The sequence below is a fragment of the Bubalus bubalis genome, chromosome 12 (genome assembly GCF_019923935.1).
Source record: "Bubalus bubalis isolate 160015118507 breed Murrah chromosome 12, NDDB_SH_1, whole genome shotgun sequence".
Classification (NCBI taxonomy): Eukaryota; Metazoa; Chordata; class Mammalia; order Artiodactyla; family Bovidae; genus Bubalus; species Bubalus bubalis.
In genome coordinates, this window is record NC_059168.1 from 78,046,725 (window position 1) to 78,065,504 (window position 18,780).

The window sequence follows — 18,780 nt, forward strand, 5'->3', positions numbered from 1 at the left end:
ACCTAACTCTTCGAAAGGAGGTAGGAAAAAATATAAAAGACAAAAAAAGAGACAAAAGAGGGAGGGATGGAGTTCCATCCCGGGAAGGGAGTCTTAAAAAGAGAGAAGTTTCCAAACACCAGGAAACCTTCTCACTGCCGAATCTGTGCCGAGCTTTGGAAGCACACAGGGCAACATAACAGGGATAAAAAATAAATAAACAATTAAAACTCGCAGATTGCGAGCCCTACGGTAACTCCCCCAGCAGAGAAGCAGCGCAGATGCCGGCACACGCCATTAGCAAGCAGGGCTGGGCAGGGAGGCGCAGCGCAGGCTGCATCGCTTAGAGTAAGAATCTGGCCTAAATACCCTGAGCGCTATCTGAGAGAAATAATTTGGGCTAGCAAACCAGACTGTGAGATATCTACCACGCGAAAAGCCAGCCCTAACCTAAGACACCGCCAGGCCTGCGCACGGAACAAAGGACTGAACAGAGATAGCCGGCTGCAGACCTTCTCCCTCCAGTGACAGGCAGCCAGAACCGGAAGGGGGCAATCGCAGCCCCAGAGAGACATTATCTATAAAACTGTAAGCAGGCTTCTTTGCTAACTAAAACTTCTTGGGGGTCTGGATGGTCAACATCTGCCTGAGAAGGTGCGCGGGTTTTACACCCAGATAACCGAGTGGCGGGGAGGCGATAAGTCGCAGCATTGGCGCTCGCCAAACACCTCATCACCTGAGCTGCACGTGCGGACCTGGGAAGAGCACAAAACGCAGGCCCAACCGAGTGGGCGCCTCTGAGGACTACCCGAGTGCCTGAACCTGAGCGGCTTGGACCTGGGAGGTGCATGCTGCCCAGGGCCGGCCTCGGATTGTTCCCGGTGGAACAACCTAGAGCCAGAGCAGTGTGGGCAGGGAGGCTACACGCGCCGTGAGCGGGGGCAGACCCAGTGTGGCTGAGGCACTGTGACCGCACGCCACTGTTATTTGTTTGCAGCATCCCTCCCTCCCTCCCCACAGCGCGACTGAACAAGTGAGCCTAAAAAAAAGAAAAAAAAGTGTCCTCCACCGTCCCCTTTGTGTCAGGGCGGAAACCAGACACTGAAGAGACCAGCAAATCGAAGAAGCTATAACAGAGGGAAACACCTTGAATGCTACAGGCAATAGATTAAAACCCTGTGGTTACTACGGACTACATAGGAAGGGGCCTATAGATCTTGAGAAATATAAGTCGGACCAAGGAACTAGCCAAAAATGAACTGAACCCACAATACTCACAACAAAACCAGAGAAAGTCCTAGATACATTTTTACTATTTTTACGATCATTCTTTCTTTCTTTCTTTCTTTTTTAATTTTTAAAAAAAAATTTAAGTCCTCTATTGTTCCTTTAATTTTCACTTTTATAACCTATTACTTTGCAAAAAAAAAAAGACCCTATTTTTTTCTTCTTCAGCAAACTTCATATATATATATTTTATAATTTTTTGACCTTGTTTTTTTTTTTCCTTCTTTTCCTTAACATTGTAGTTTTGAAATTCCAAACTCTACTCTAGATTTTTAATTTTAGCTTTTTGGTATATGTTATAAATTTTGTACCTATAGTTTTTTTTTGTAATTTCTGTGACTTTTTTTTTCCTCTGTTTCTTTCTCTTCTTCTTTTATATAACATTGTATATCTGAAATTCCAAACTCTACTCTAGATTTTTAATTTATGCTTTTTGGTATTTGATATCAATTTTGTACCTGTATTTTCTTTATAATTTTTGCGACATTGTTTGTTTCTGTTTGTTTGTTTGTATTCTCTCTTTATTTTTCTTCTTCTTTTTTTTTAACATTGTATTTTTGAAATACCAAACTCTACTCTAGATTTTTAATTTTGCTTTTTGGTATTACTTATCAATTTTGTACCTGTATTTGCTTTATAATTTTTGCGACCTTGTTTGTTTTTCTTTGTTCATTTTTTCTCTCTTTCTTCCCCTTCTTCTTGTCTTTAACATCATATTTTTGAAATTCCAAACTCTACTCTAGATTTTTAATTTTTGCTTTTATGTATTTGTTACCAATTTTGTACCTTTAAGAACCCAATCTTCAGGACCCATTTTTCACTAGGGAGCGAGATTACTTGGCTTGACTGCTCTCTCTCCCTTTGGACTCTCCTTTTTCTCCACCAGGTCACCTGTGTCTCCTCCCTAACCCCTCTCTACTCTACCCAACTCTGTGAATTTCTGCGTGTTCCAGATGGTGGAGAACACTTAGGGAACTGATTACTGGCTGGATCTGTCTCCCTCCTTTTCATTTCCCCCTTTTATCCTCCTGGCCACCTCTGTCTCCTTCCTCCTTCTCTTCTCTGTACAACTCCATGAACATCTCTGAGCGGTCCAGTTGTGGAGTGCACATAAGGAAGTGACTACTGGCTAGCCCACTCTCTCCACTATTGATTCCACCTCATCTCATTTGGGTCACCTCTAACTCCCTCCTCCCTCCTCTTCTCCATGTAATGCTATGAACCTCTCTGAGTGACCCTCACAGTAGAGAAACTTTTCATCTTTAACGTAAATGTTTTATCAATGGTGCTGTATAGAAGGAGAAGTTTTGAAACTACTGTAAAAATAAGACCGATAACTGGAAGCAGGAGGCTTAAGTCCAAACCCTGACTCCAGGGAACTCCTGACTCCAAGGAACATTAATTGACAGGAGCTCATCAAACGCCTCCATACCGACACTGAAACCAAGCACCACACAAGGCCCAACAAGTTCCAGGGCAAGACATACCAAGCAAATTCTCCAGCAACAAAGGAACACAGCCCTGAGCTTCAAGATACAGGCTGCCCAAAGTCACCCCAAAACCATAGACATCTCATAACTCATTACTGGACATTTCATTGCACTCCAGAGAGAAGAAATACAGCTCCACCCACCAGAACACCGACACAAGCTTCCCTAACCAGGAAACCTTGACAAGCCACCTGTACAAACCCACACACAGCGAGGAAACGCCACAATAAAGAGAACTCCACAAACTGCCAAAATACAGAAAGAACACCCCAAACTCAGCAATTTAAACAAGATGAAGAGACGGAGGAATACACAGCAGATAAAGGAACAGGATAAATGCCCACCAAACCAAACAAAAGAGGAAGAGATAGGGAATCTACCTGATAAAGAATTCCAAATAATGATAGTGAAATTGATCCAAAATCTTGAAATTAAAATGGAATCACAGATAAATAGCCTGGAGACAAGGATTGAGAAGATGCAAGAAAGGTTTAACAAGGACCTAGAAGAAATAAAAAAGAGTCAATATATAATGAATAATGCAATAAATGAAATTAAAAACACTCTGGAGGCAACAAATAGTAGAATAACAGAGGCAGAAGATAGGATTAGTGAATTAGAAGATAGAATGGTAGAAATAAATGAATCAGAGAGGATAAAAGAAAAATGAATTAAAAGAAATGAGGACAATCTCAGAGACCTCCAGGACAATATTAAACGCTACAACATTCGAATCATAGGGGTCCCAGAAGAAGAAGACAAAAAGAAAGAACGTGAGAAAATACTTGAGGAGATAATAGTTGAAAACTTCCCTAAAATGGGGAAGGAAATAATCACCCAAGTCCAAGAAACCCAGAGAGTCCCAAACAGGATAAACCCAAGGCGAAACACCCCAAGACACATATTAATCAAATTAACAAAGATCAAACACAAAGAACAAATATTAAAAGCAGCAAGGGAAAAACAACAAATAACACACAAGGGAATTCCCATAAGGATAACAGCTGATCTTTCAATAGAAACTCTTCAAGCCAGGAGGGAATGGCAAGACATACTTAAAATGATGAAAGAAAATAACCTACAGCCCAGATTATTGTACCCAGCAAGGATCTCATTCAAGTATGAAGGAGAAATCAAAAGCTTTTCAGACAAGCAAAAGCTGAGAGAATTCTGCACCACCAAACCAACTCTCCAACAAATACTTAAGGATATTCTCTAGACAGGAAACACAAAAACGGTGTATAAATTCGAACCCAAAACAATAAAGTAAATGGCAACGGGATCATACTTATCAATAATTACCTTAAACGTAAATGGGTTGAATGCCCTAACCAAAAGACAAAGACTGGCTGAATGGATACAAAAACAAAACCCCTACATATGTTGTCTACAAGAGACCCACCTCAAAACAGGGGACACATACAGACTGAAAGTGAAGGGCTGGAAAAAGATTTTCCATGCAAATAGGGACCAAAAGAAAGCAGGAGTAGCAATACTCATATCAGATAAAATAGACTTTAAAACAAAGGCTGTGAAAAGAGACAAAGATGGTCACTACATAATGATCAAAGGATCAATCCAAGAAGAAGATATAACAATTATAAATATATATGCACCCAATACGGGAGCACTGCAGTATGTAAGACAAATGCTAACAAGTATGAAAGGAGAAATTAACAATAACACAATAATAGTGGGAGACTTTAATACCCCACTCACACCTATGGATAGATCAACTAAACAGAAAATTAAAAAGGAAACACAAACTTTAAATGATACAATAGACCAGTTAGACCTAATTGATATCTATAGGACATTTCATCCCAAAACAATGAATTTCACCTTTTTCTCAAGCGCACATGGAACCTTCTCCAGGATAGATCACATCCTGGGCCATAAAGCTAGCCTTGGTAAATTCAAAAAAATTGAAATCATTCCAAGCATCTTTTCTGACCACAATGCAGTAAGATTAGATCTCAATTACAGGAGAAAAACTATTAAAAAATCCAACATATGGAGGCTGAACAACACGCTGCTGAATAACCAACAAATCACAGAAGAAATCAAAAAAGAAATCAAAATTTGCATAGAAACAAATGAAAATGAAAACACAACAACCCAAAACCTGTGGGACACGGTAAAAGCAGTCCTAAGAGGAAAGTTCATAGCAATACAGGCACACCTCAAGAAACAAGAAAAAAGTCAAATAAATAACCTAACTCTACACCTAAAGCAACTAGAAAAGGAAGAAATGAAGAACCCCAGGGTTAGTAGAAGGAAAGAAATCTTAAAAATTAGAGCAGAAATAAATGCAAAAGAAACAAAAGAGACCATAGCAAAAATCAACAAAACCAAAAGCTGGTTCTTTGAAAGGATAAATAATGTTGACAAACCATTAGCCAGACTCATCAAGAAACAAAGGGAGAAAAATCAAATCAATAAAATGAGAAATGAAAATGGAGAGATCACAACAGACAACACAGAAATACAAAGGATCATAAGAGACTACTATCAACAATTATATGCCAATAAAATGGACAACATGGAAGAAATGGACAAATTCATAGAAAAGTACAACTTTCCAAAACTCGACCAGGAAGAAATAGAAAATCTTAACAGACCCATCACAAGCACGGAAATTTAAACTGTAATCAAAAATCTTCCAGCAAACAAAAGCCCAGGTCCAGATGGCTTCACAGCTGAATTCTACCAAAAATTTAGAGAAGAGCTAACACCTATCCTGCTCAAACTCTTCCAGAAAATTGCAGAGGAAGGTAAACTTCCAAACTCATTCTATGAGGCCACCATCACCCTAATACCAAAACCTGACAAAGATGCCACAAAAAAAGAAAACTACAGGCCAATATCACTGATGAACATAGATGCAAAAATCCTTAACAAAATTCTAGCAATCAGAATCCAACAACACATTAAAAAGATCATACACCATGACCAAGTGGGCTGTATCCCAGGGATGCAAGGATTCTTCAATATCCGCAAATCAATCAATGTAATACACCACATTAACAAATTGAAAAATAAAAACCATATGATTATCTCAATAGATGCAGAGAAAGCCTTTGACAAAATTCAACATCCATTTATGATAAAAACTCTCCAGAAAGCAGGAATAGAAGGAACATACCTCAACATAATAAAAGCTATATATGACAAACCCACAGCAAACATTATCCTCAATGGTGAAAAATTGAAAGCATTTCCTCTAAAGTCAGGAACAAGACAGGGGTGCCCACTTTCACCTTTACTATTCAACATAGTTTTGGAAGTTTTGGCCACAGCAATCAGAGCAGAAAAAGAAATAAAAGGAATCCAAATTGGAAAAGAAGAAGTAAAACTCTCACTATTTGCAGATGACATGATCCTCTACATAGAAAACCCTAAAGACTCCACCAGAAAATTCCTAGAACTAATCAATGACTATAGTAAAGTTGCAGGATATAAAATCAACACCCAGAAATCCCTTGCATTCCTATACACTAATAATGAGAAAACAGAAAGAGAAATTAAGGAAACAATTCCATTCACCATTGCAACGGAAAAAATAAAATACTTAGGAATATATCTACCTAAAGAATCTAAAGACCTATATAGAGAAAACTATAAAACACTGGTGAAAGAAATCAAAGAGGACACTAACAGATGGAGAAATATACCATGTTCATGGATTGGCAGAATCAATATAGTGAAAATGAGTATACTACCCAAAGCAATTTATAGATTCAATGCAATCCCTATCAAGCTACCAACAGTATTCTTCACAGAGCTAGAACAAATAATTTCACAATTTGTATGGAAATACAAAAAACCTCGAATAGCCAAAGCGATCTTGAGAAAGAAGAATGGAACTGGAGGAATCAACCTACCTGACTTCAGGCTCTACTACAAAACCACAGTTATCAAGACAGTATGGTACTGGCACAAAGACAGAAATATAGATCAATGGAACAAAATAGAAAGCCCAGAGATAAATCCACGCACATATGGACACCTTATCTTTGACAAAGGAGGCAAGAATATACAATGGATTAAAGACAATCTCTTTAACAAGTGGTGCTGGGAAATCTGGTCAACCACTTGTAAAAGAATGAAACTAGAACACTTTCTAACACCATACACAAAAATAAACTCAAAATGGATTAAAGATCTAAACGTAAGACCAGAAACTATAAAACTCCTAGAGGAGAACATAGGCAAAACACTCTCTGACATACATCACAGCAGGATCCTCTATGACCCACCTCCCAGAATACTGGAAATAAAAGCAAAAATAAACAAATGGGACCTAATTAACCTTAAAAGCTTCTGCACATCAAAGGAAACTATTAGCAAGGTGAAAAGACAGCATTCAAAATGGGAGAAAATAATAGCAAATGAAGCAACTGACAAACAACTAATCTCAAAAATATACAAGCAACTCCTACAGCTCCACTCCAGAAAAATAAATGACCCAATCAAAAAATGGGCCAAAGAACTAAATAGACATTTCTCCAAAGAAGACATACAGATGGCTAACAAACACATGAAAAGATGCTCAACATCACTCATTATCAGAGAAATGCAAATCAAAACCACTATGAGGTACCATTTGACACCAGTCAGAATGGCTGCGATCCAAAAGTCTACAAGTAATAAATGCTGGAGAGGGTGTGGAGAAAAAGGAACCCTCTTACACTGTTGGTGGGAATGCAAACTAGTACAGCCACTATGGAGAACAGTGTGGAGAGTCCTTAAAAAACTGGAAATAGAACTGCCTTATGACCCAGCAATCCCACTGCTGGGCATACACACTGAGGAAACCAGAAGGGAAAGAGACACGTGTACCCCAATGTTCATCTCAGCACTGTTTATAATAGCCAGGACATGGAAGCAACCTAGATGTCCATCAGCAGATGAATGGATAAGAAAGCAGTGGTACATATACACAATGGAGTATTACTCAGCCATTAAAAATAATACATTTGAATCAGTTCTGATGAGGTGGATGAAACTGGAGCCTATTATAGAGTGAAGTAAGCCAGAAAGAAAAACACCAATACAGTATACTAACGCATATATATGGAATTTAGAAAGATGGTAACAATAACCCTGTGTACGAGACAGCAAAAGAGACACTGATGTATAGAACAGTCTTATGGACTCTGTGGGAGAGGGAGAGGGTGGGAGGATTTGGGAGAATGGCATTGAAACATGTAAAATATCATATATGAAACGAGTTGCCAGTCCAGGTTCGATGCACGATACTGGATGCTTGGGGCTAGTGCACTGGGATGGCCCAGAGGGATGGTATGGGGAGGGAGGAGGGAGGAGGGTTCAGGGTGGGGAACACATGTATACCTGTGGCGGATTCATTTTGATGGCAAAACTAATACAATTATGTAAAGTTTAAAAAATAAAATAAAATTAATTAAAAAAAAATAAAAATAAAAAAATAAAAGAAACCACAAGATAATGTCTCATGAAACAGAATATCAATAAAGAGAGAGAAATCATTAAGAAAAAAGCTAAAAGTAGACCTTCAGGCCAAAATGAAAGGTCACTAGCTAGTAATGCAAATCCCCATGAAGAAATAAAGAACACTGGTAAAAGTAATAACAGATAAATGTAAAAAAAAATTAATGTATTTTTTTTGTCTTTACATCTTCCTTTTTCCTACCTAATTTAAAAGACAATCACACACACACACACACACACACACACAAGACAATCACAAATGGTGCTGGGGCACTGGATAGCTACATGAAAAAGAATAAATTTGGACTTGCATTTCATACCATATACAAAAAAATTACCCGAAATGGGCCAAACACCTAAATGTAGGAGCTAAAAGTATAAAACTCTTAGATGGGAACATACTTGTAAATCTTCATGACCTTGGATTAAGCAATGATTTCTTAAATATGCCACCAAAAGTACAAGCTACAAAATAAAAAAATAAATAACAATAAATAGGATTTGATCAAAATTTGTGCATCAAAGGACACTATCTTGAAAGTGAAAAGACAGTCCACAGAAAGAGAGAAAATATTTGCAAACAGTGTATCCAATAAGAGTCCAGATCCAAAATACATAAAGAACTCTTAGAATCCAACAACAAAAGACAACCCATTTAAAAAATGGATGAAGGATTTGAATACACATTTCTTCAAAGAGGACATTCAAATGGCCATCAAGTACATAAAAGATGTCCAACATCACTAGTCATTAGAAATGCAAATCAAAGCCACAAGGAGATACCTGCTCACACCTACTAGGATGGCTACAATTAAAAAAACAAAAATAAGAAATATTGAGGAGGATGCAAGAAATTCACACACTCAATACGACTGAATCTTACCCCGTTTCTCACATAGGAATATAAAATGGTACAGCCTCTGTGGAAACCATTTTGAAGTTCCTCAAAAATTTAAAGATTAAGTTACCACATGACCCACAAAGTCCATTTCTAGATACATAACCACTAGAATTAAAAAATTATATTCACACAAAAACGTATATATGAATTTTTATAGCAGATTATTCTTTTAGCCAAACAGAAAAAAACAACTCAAATGTCTATCAATCAATGAATGGATAAATGAAGTGTGGTATATCCATACAGTAGAATATGATTCAGCCAAAAAAAAGAGTGAAATACTAATACATGTTAGTATATCGATAAACCCTGAGAGTATTATGCTAAGTGAAAGAAGCCAGACACAAAAGGCCACAAAAGGAGCCAGACATAAATGCCACTGCAACTGCATTTATATAAATCATCCAGAATAGGTAAATCCATAGGAAGTGGATTACTAGTTGCCAGGGGCTGAGAAATAACTGCTTTAATATGAATGGGGCTTCTTTGAGGTGCAATGAGGATATTTTAGAGTTAGATAGCACTGATGACTGTACAATACTATGACTATACTAAACCTTTGAAATGGTTAAGATGGTAAATTTTATATATGAATTTTATCTCAAATTTTATTAAATTAAAAAAAATTAGCTGCTGAGCTTTGGAAGGGGAATATGCAAGTTCAGGGTCCCAAAGCCTGAGTTCTGTTAGCTTTAAGGAAAATCTACCCTGTCTCTCCAACACCAAGGTAGCAGGAAGTCCAGTCTCCTCCTGTGATTCTCCTGGTCAGTTACCCACTATGTCCCCTGGATATTTACTGCTGTCAATCTTCTTGTCCATCAGCTACTCTGCTGGGAGAGAGGAAAAGCAGACCTGCCCCTTGTGGTCAGATGCCGCAGCCAGCGCAGCAGGTAGGAATCGCCGCACAGTTTGGGGAAAAGAAACTAGGGACAGAATTAAAGTTTTAAAGATGGGACCGGAGGACTCAAGACCTCTTGGATCAAGAGCCCTGTTCCTCAGAGCCACATCATTTTATTTAGTGTCTTGGCAAGTAGAAAGTATCTGTTGTGCTACGATGAAGTCAGCTTCCTGTGTCCCTGGTCATGTTTCCCATTCTATTGATTACTTCAAACTATCTTTGTTCTTTTCTTGTACAAGGGCTATCACCTAGCTGGAGGTCATAGACCTGAATATGCCTTGGGAAAACATCTTGGTGTGTACACAAGAAGCATTCTGAACTTGCGCTGACCCTGTGTTCCAAGGCCCACACTGTGTTTTTCCTTAGCTTAGGAGGGCATGACAACGCCAACTGATCAACCCGATGTACTTTTATTTGGGTTATGCTGTATTGCTATATTTTGCTTTTATTGTTTTCCCATGGTGATTTTCTCATGGTTTAGCCAGGGCAATAGGCGGCTGACTATTAACCCCTGCGGTCAGACCTCACAATTACTACAGAGAGCCCTGTCTGCATAATGTACCCGCAAGTACCCAGAAAATGCAGTGCTGTGGATGCATGAGTGTTTATAAATGAAAACTTTGTATCTAAAATGAACTAAATATTAACCTATCCTCTGTGAGGCACTATCTTAACCCTCTCATGAGCTACGGGAAGTATAGTTTTGGCAGGGCCCTGGAGGTGAGCTGACCCAATAGCATTCTGTTTACTGTTGGTGACACTATAGTGCAAAGTAGGGCAATACAGAGTCCAGGTCCAGAGCCAGCCAGTGACTCCAGCCATGCTGAGTGGAGTGACTACAGACTCCATGCACATTAGTGAACTCTGGTCTCAACAGAACAGATCAAGACCAAAGTGGTCATGTCAGATGGCCCTTCCAGAGATTTCTCCCTCTTCTGAATTCCAGTATTCTTGCCTGGAAAATCGCATGGACAGAGAAGCCTGGTAGGCTACAGTCCATGGGGTCGCAAAGAGTCGGACACAACTGAGCGACTTCACTTTCACTTTCTTTCACTTTTCAAACTTCAGTAGCTTCTGTATCCCTTCTACTGAACTTACCACTTTCTCCTTCATTTTCTAAGTATTTGCCTCCTCTTTTAGCTTCTCCTCTCAGACCCTGATGCTGGGAAAGACTGAAGGTGGGAGGAGAAGGGGATGACAGAGGATGAGATGGTTGGATGGCATCACCAACTCAATGGACATGAGTTTGAGTAAACTCCAGGAGTTGGTGATGGACAGGGAGGCCTCGAATTCTGCAGTCCATGGGGTTGCAAAGAGTCAGACATGACAGAGCAACTGAACTGAACTCAGCAGGTGAGCTCTTTAAGATGGAAATAGGTCTCATTTGTTTCTGTATCTCTTACAGTTGAGCCCAACAAGAGGGATCGTGAAACATTTCCTGGAGAGCTGAGAGAATGAATGAGTGGGTGAGAGAATGAATGAATGAGTGAGCAAGTGAGCAAGTAAAGAATAGATTAGAGTTAAGCGAATGAGTCAAAGTATGAATAAGAGCTTGTGTGAATGCACAACCTCCCCACTAAGCTCTGAATTCAGAGATCAGTCTGAGAACCAAATGATGGTGTCCGTGGGCTGTCTGGGATTTTATTAATACTACTTGGGTTGCCTGCGTGAGGTGGGAAGGAGCTTGGAAAGAGCTATCAACACTACACAGCCTTGGGGAAGCGGCCCTGAGAAGCTCAGGGTAAGGAGACAGTAGAACATAGTCCTGGGCATAGCCCCCAAAGATGCTACCTGGAACAGACCGGAAGAGGTTTGGCTGGTCCTTCTCATTGCTGACCAGACAGACTCCAGGCTCTCAGCACAGACTCATCTGTGTGGTCCCTGATCTATGCAGGGTGATTCAACCTCCTCCCCTCCCATGAGCTTGGAAGTACCCACACCTGATGAGAAGTTTAAACAAGGCTCCTGCTAGGTCCTTGTATGTAAATGCATGCCTCTCTTGCTCCCTGAAGTCAAGGATCCTGACCCCTGTGTCCCTCAGTCTCCAGATGGTCAGCCCCATGCCCTTTTTTCTTCCATACCTGACCCTGGCTATATAGAAACCCTGGGCTGACCTGGCTTATGGAACCAGTCCTCACCCCTCTGCCTACTCAGCCCTTTGTCCATCAATTCTACCTTCAACTTGACCCCTTTGCCCAGCTATGGCTTGTGCTTTGGACCTTCCCAGAAGGAACATAAGAAGGAGAAGATAAGTGAGATGTTAAAGATGTTCTACCTCTTCTACTTGATCAGAGAAAAGGAAGACCAGGGTGCGTGTTTATGGAGGGAGTTGGTTCTTCACTTACCAAGAAACTCCATAGTGGGTGGAGGGAGGGTGGAGAAGAACCTAGGTAAAGATAAGAGGGTCTGAGAACCTGGGCCAGACAATGGCTTGGGCTCAGAGGGAAGGAAGGACGAAAAGAAAAAGCACCTGCAATTCCAGTACCCAGCATGCTGTCACATGTTGATGTGTGTTCCTGAAGCCTTTTTCCCCTGCATATATGTTCTGTTAATTTATAAATACCAGATTATACTGGATATACTATTTTTTTTATTGTGGCAAATATACTTCACATAAAACTTACCATTTTAAGCATTTTAAGTGTACAATTCAGTGGTATTGTGTATGTGCTAAATTGCTTCAGTTTTGTCCAATTTTTTTGCGACCTTATGGACTGTAGCCTGCCAGGCTCCTCTGTTCATGGGATTCTCCAGGCAAGAATACTGGATTGGGTTGCCTTGTCTTCCTCCAAAGGTTCTTCCCTGACCCAGGGATCAAACCCACATCTCTTATATCTCCTGCCTTGACAGGTGGACTCTTTACCCCTAGTGCCACCTGGGAAGCCCCTCAGTGGCGTTAGTTAAGTCCATTCAAACTGTTGTAAACCATTACCATCATCCATCTCCAGAACTTTTTTATCTTCCCAGACCGAATCTCTGTCCCTTAAACACTAACTCCCCCTTCCCTGCCTCTGCACACTGTTGTTTAACCTTTTGTTTTGTTTTGTTTTCGCTTAAAAATACCTTAAGAATTGTCTTCAGTGGCTTTCCCATGACTATTCTCAAAAACAAACCAGAACTTTCTTTCTCTGGGTCTCAGCCCGTGTGACAGGTTGGATCAGCCATGGCGCCATCTTGGTAGAAGATGTCAGCACGAGTTAACCAGTTAAGGGAAACCAAAATTTTGATCAACGGAGTCTTCTGGGAGCATATCTATTGAACACATCTTCCATCTGGCCTGCAGCTTAGCCTGGCCATCTCTCAGCCACTTTGGTGACACCACATTGCCTCCCCCGAGTGGCAACCTACTGATTTCCCACAGAAGGACCAAGGGTGTCCTGCTACAGAGCATGCAAGAATGTCCAGATCTTTGCCATTCTATATAGGGATTTGGAAGAGCACTAGCTCGGGTTCTGCCCCTGAACAACTATACCATGTGGACATTTGCAGGGTCTGTCCCCATTTACCAAGGTCACTGCACACACCTTTCTCCTCCCAGAGTTCCAAACAGGGAGCAGGGTAGAAAACCCTTCTGTTTTCAGTTTTCCTTTTAGTATGTGTATCTGTATAGCTCCCGCATCCAATATGGAGATAGGAAGAGGAAGTCCAGACACACATACCCAAACTCTTGTTTCTCTTATCTCTCTGTTATCCTCCCTATATACCTCTGGGCCAAAGAGCTCAGCTCTCCATCTCCAGTCTGGGTGAAACATCCTGTCCTTCTTCATCCCTCTGGCTAGAAGCCTTGTGGGAGCAGCAGTCATGGACTGAATGCAAGCTTTTCTTTAAGCGAGAAGCTCTGTGGTGAGTATATCAAGATGTTTCTTGAAATGAGAGCTAGAGAACATTCAGAAAGCATGTGTGTTTGTGCTCAGTCATTCAGTTGTGTTAGACTCTTTGCAACCCCACGGACTGTAGCCTACCAGGCTCCTCTGTCCATGGGATTTTCCAGACAAAAATACTGCAGTGAGCTGCCATGCCCTCCTCCAGAAGATCTTCCGGACCCAGGGATTAAACCCACATCTCTTGCTTCTTCTACATTGGCAGGCGGATTGTTTACCACTAGCGCCACCTGGGAAACTAGAGGGCATCCAGAAAGTAGAGGTTACCAAAGACATTGCTTTAAGATCTCCAAGTACTACCCTCACCCCTGACAAACAAGCAGGATCTCAGCAGGCCAGGGGGCCCCTATTCTGTGCTACTTTAAGGGGAAGATGGCAGAGTCTGATGAAGGGTGGGCCAGCTACTACAGAAAAAAACACTTATTCTGTTTTGGCAAATTTAAAGAAAAAGGAAAATGAGACAAATTTTTGAAAAATAAAGAGAGAGAGAAATTTGATGAAACCAGATGCCCACAAAACCTCAGGGCCCAATTCTCCATCAGGGACATCACGGCTGTTGCTGAAATGAGAGCAGCCGGGCTTGTGGAATTGTGGATGAGAGGGGCTGGCCTTGCATTGGCCCATGTGCGCAGTTATGCCTAGGCCAGCCACTGGAAGCCCCATTCCTGGCCTTCCCACGCTCCAGCCAGGGAAGTGGTATTTCTTCTGTAAGTGGTATTTCTTAGACCTTGCCTCTTGCTGGGCTTCCACCTTCTTTTGGAAGGAATAGGAGCTACAGAGCCAGCCATGTCAGCTCAGCTAAAGCAGGAGGAATGGACTAGTTCTGCAGATTGGTGTGGCTGAGCTCAGAGAAAGTGACCCCAGGATCCAGGGATCTTCAGGATGCTGGTCAGGGGCAGTGACTTGCTACCAAAGACCTTGATTTCCCAGGCCCGGGTCCTCAAACTCCTCTTGACTAGGCCTCTTCTCAGAGCCCAGAGGAGCTGAGGCTGCCCCTGGGTGGTCACAGCTTTGAAGCTGGGCTATGTGTGCATGCGTGTGTACATGTGTGTATGTATGCATGTGTACCTATGTGTGTGCATGTAAGTATGTCTGCATGTATGGATGTGTGCATGAATATAAGTATGGTATAGGGAAGTTGAGGGAGAGGCATGGGTTGCAACTGGGGCCTGACCCCAAGTAAGTACTCTGTTGTAGGGGTTCCCTCCCAGTATGCCCCCTCTCCCACCATATCATTCCATATTTTCCCCTTCATCTGGAAAAACTTAGTTTCTCTTGGCCAGACCATGCCTTCAGGAATGCAGGCCCAGGCACACGGCTCAGACGCAGCCTCTTTGACCTGTGACCACAAGGAGACTTTGAGGATCTCACACATGGGGTTTCACACACCCAGGCAACCAGGCCCAGGTGAGGCTTCCAGGTAGGGTGGGATGGAGCAGCCCGGGGTCCAGCCTGGGCTTTTGACACCCTGGACAATCTGAGAGCCTGTATTTCCCGGAAGAATCCTTTCAAAAACGCCCTGGGACATGAACAGTGGGGATAAGGCCCAGTTCCAATTTCTAAGGCTCTGGAGCCCTTGAGAGAGCAGAGGAAAGGGACTGTCAACTCAGAGATCTTAAGGAGGCCCTGGCTCTTCTCTGAGCCTGAAACACCCCATCTGTCCAAGGTAGGTCATTCAGTGGGCTACTGTGTCTCTCTGCTACAACAAAGCACAGCAAAGGAGGAGTAGTTCCTGCCCTCTCTACTGAGCATGGCATTCCTACCCCACCCCATCTATCCTATCCCCAACCTCACCCCTAGACAGAGGCAGAGCACTGGCAGAGGCTGGGAGGGTGGACACTGGGTCTGGACTGTGAGTTGCTGCCCTCTAGTGGGCCCAGAGGGAGGGAAGGAGAGAGAACTAGATAGAAAGGAGAGAGTTGGGGAGAGGGAAGGGACAGGGAAAGGGAGAGAGAAAGGCCTCAAAGCAAAGGAGGGTAGAGGAGGTTGGGGTTGGGGAGGACACAGGAGATGGAGCAAGTTGAAGAGAGGTCTCCATGTGGGCATCTCTGCCCCTGGGCAGCGCTCTTTCCCACCACATGGTCCATGTTCCCACCTGACTTGTACACCAGTCACCGAGAGCTCTATCTGGTTGAGTGTGACCAGGACTTTCACTCAACTCCAAGAGCTCCAACCAAGACAGGAATTCCTGAACCCACTGGGGGTTTTGCTGGGTTGGTCCAGGTGTTTCCTCTTGAGTGGCCCCCTCTGAAGAGCAGCTGCCAGATGGGTCAGCTCGGGTTTCATCTCTCTACGCCTCCAACTGCCCCATTGATCCCTCTGATTTCCACTCCACCTTTATGTTTCTGCTAAATCTGTATTTCTGTCCTTGAGCTTCCTCCAGAACTTCAGACCTATACACCCAGCTGTCTACTGGATTCTCCGTCTACCTGTCCCTTAAACACCTCAAAGCTCAACACATCTGAAACAGAACTCATCACCTTCCCCAGGCCCTCTTTTCCTACCAGCCCTGCCAGGATTCCTTAATCATTCTCCATTTTTTCTAAGAGGTGGACCCTCTGGTGGCCACCAAGTTCTCCCTCAAGAAGGACAGGTTTAATCCCCAAATGCTAGGAGTGCTGCTAGCAGAAAGCCCTCAGCTGTCCATCTGCCTCAGGGATATCATCAGCATCAGGACCCGTCTTAGCTATGCCCACTCCTTTTCCAGTGAGGTCTACATCCAAAGAACCATCACTGTGGGAACCGAAAGCCCTGCTCCATTGCTGGGGTTGGCACAGTTCTGCAGGGTCATCCGCGTAGGGTCAGCTGGGCTTTCTGTTGAGGCTGCATTGTGGCTCACTTGTCCATCTTCCCATCCTGCTTCCTTTCCTTCCCTCCTCCAGGTGCTGATGCCAAGAGAGCTACCTAATCAACCTGTGGGACTGGAATCTCAGAACCCCCCTTTCAGGAAATGCAAATTCTGGGCGCAAACCTGAGTCCTGGCTGATGTCTCCTCCTCCCCACCCACAATCAAGAAGACCAGGCCAGTCTTCCTTGCCATATGTCCCAGGTCCTTCCGCATCCCTCATACCCTCTGCCACCAGCCCAGGTCCCATCCACAGAGAGCGCTCACCCTCAGTTCCTTACAGCACAGAGAGCCAGATTCATTTTCCAAAGCACCACCCTCCTCCCCAGAGATGCAGTTTAACTCCAGCCTGCATACCTCACTCAGGGGTCCCCATTGTCTGAGCCAAACTGTCTCACAGCCTTTCCCTCTCTAGACCCACACATCCTCTCCCTCTCTAGACCCACACATCCTCCCTGGGCCGCCCAGACAGGCCCCACCACACTCCCAGAGCAGGCCAGCCAGGGGCATGGTCCCATGTTGGAGCAGGAGGCCAGGTGGTACAGACTTTAGCCCTGCCTGGTTGCCCGTAGTAACAGGATGGAATCTCTCTGTGTCTGAGGCTCCCACTCAAGAGGCCCCTCTCTGGGCTGAGATGATTAACAGTCGTGAGCGGCACCAGGATCCATGAATCACAGACAGAGATGGACGCCTGGAGCATGGTCAGGGCACAAAGGCAGTAACTCAGGTTCCCCCAGGCTCACACATTCTGCCCCTCACACAGTCCCCAGGTCCCTGTGAGGACCCGGGACAGGCCTGCACCCAGTGCGAAGTGAGGATGAGGCCGGTGCCCTTCTCTGACAAACGACTCCATTTCTTCTTTTCTCATCATCTAGACTTTTCTTTCTCTTACAGCACTGAACTTTATAGAGTCAGATCCTGTGGCACTGACTAGGTGATATATTGATCTTACTATCTCGTATGTAAAATCAAGCCCTTAAAAGTCACTCACTCTTAGATTCAGAATTCTTTTTCTTTCTATATTTTTGTGGGTTTTCATTTCTAACTTTGGCAGGTATATAAAAATTGTTTTAATTTTTGCTCTTTCAGTTCAGTTCAGTCGCTCAGTTGTGTCCGACTCTTTGCGACCCCATGAATTGCATCACGCCAGGCCTCCCTGTCCATCACCAACTCCTGGAGTTTACTCAAACTCTGCTGGCAAGTATGGTCAAGGGGATTTTTTTTTTATATCCATCTTACTTATAATTTTATTTATTCATTCATTTAGTTTTGGCCGTGCTGGGTCTTTGTTGCTGCTTGGGCTTTTTTCTAGTTGTGGCAAGTGGGGGCTACTCTCCAGTGTGCAAGTTTCTCATTAGGCTGGCTTTTCTGGTTGCGGAGCAAGTGTTCCAGGGAGCTCGGACTTCAGCAGTTGTGGCACGTGGGCCCAGTAGTTGCAGCTCCCAGGTTCTAGAGCATAGGCTCAATAGTTGTAGCTCATGGGCTTAGTCGCTCCATGACACATGGAATCTTCCCGGACCAGGGATCAAATCCTGCGTCTCCTGCATTGGAAGGTGGATACTTTACCACTGAGCCACCAAGGAAGCCCTGGTATTTGTTTTTTATGTGGTTACTAAAGCAGAAATCTCCTTGGCTGGTGTAACTTTGTAGTTGCAAAGAGACAGAGTACAGGGCATTCAATTTTTTATGTGAATTGCAGTGAAGATGATATATCCTTAAGCCAGGAGCTGGAACAATGACTTCCTTAGCAGGCCAGTTCTGTGGTGTCAGGGGAGCCATACCTGGAAGCTCAGCTCCCAGTCTGCCCTTCCTGCCCTTCCAATAATTTTGTAATCACCTAACTCCCCTGTAATAAGTCTATTTCTGTTTCAGTTATCTGGAGTCATTTTCATTATCTGCAACCATACCTTAAACTGACACAGTGGGTAGAGAGGAGAGTTACAAGTGTCAGAGGCGCTCTTCATATTATATTACTAATGTCAATACCAATGGATATGTTTGCGTGATTTACCCCCCAAGAATGGACA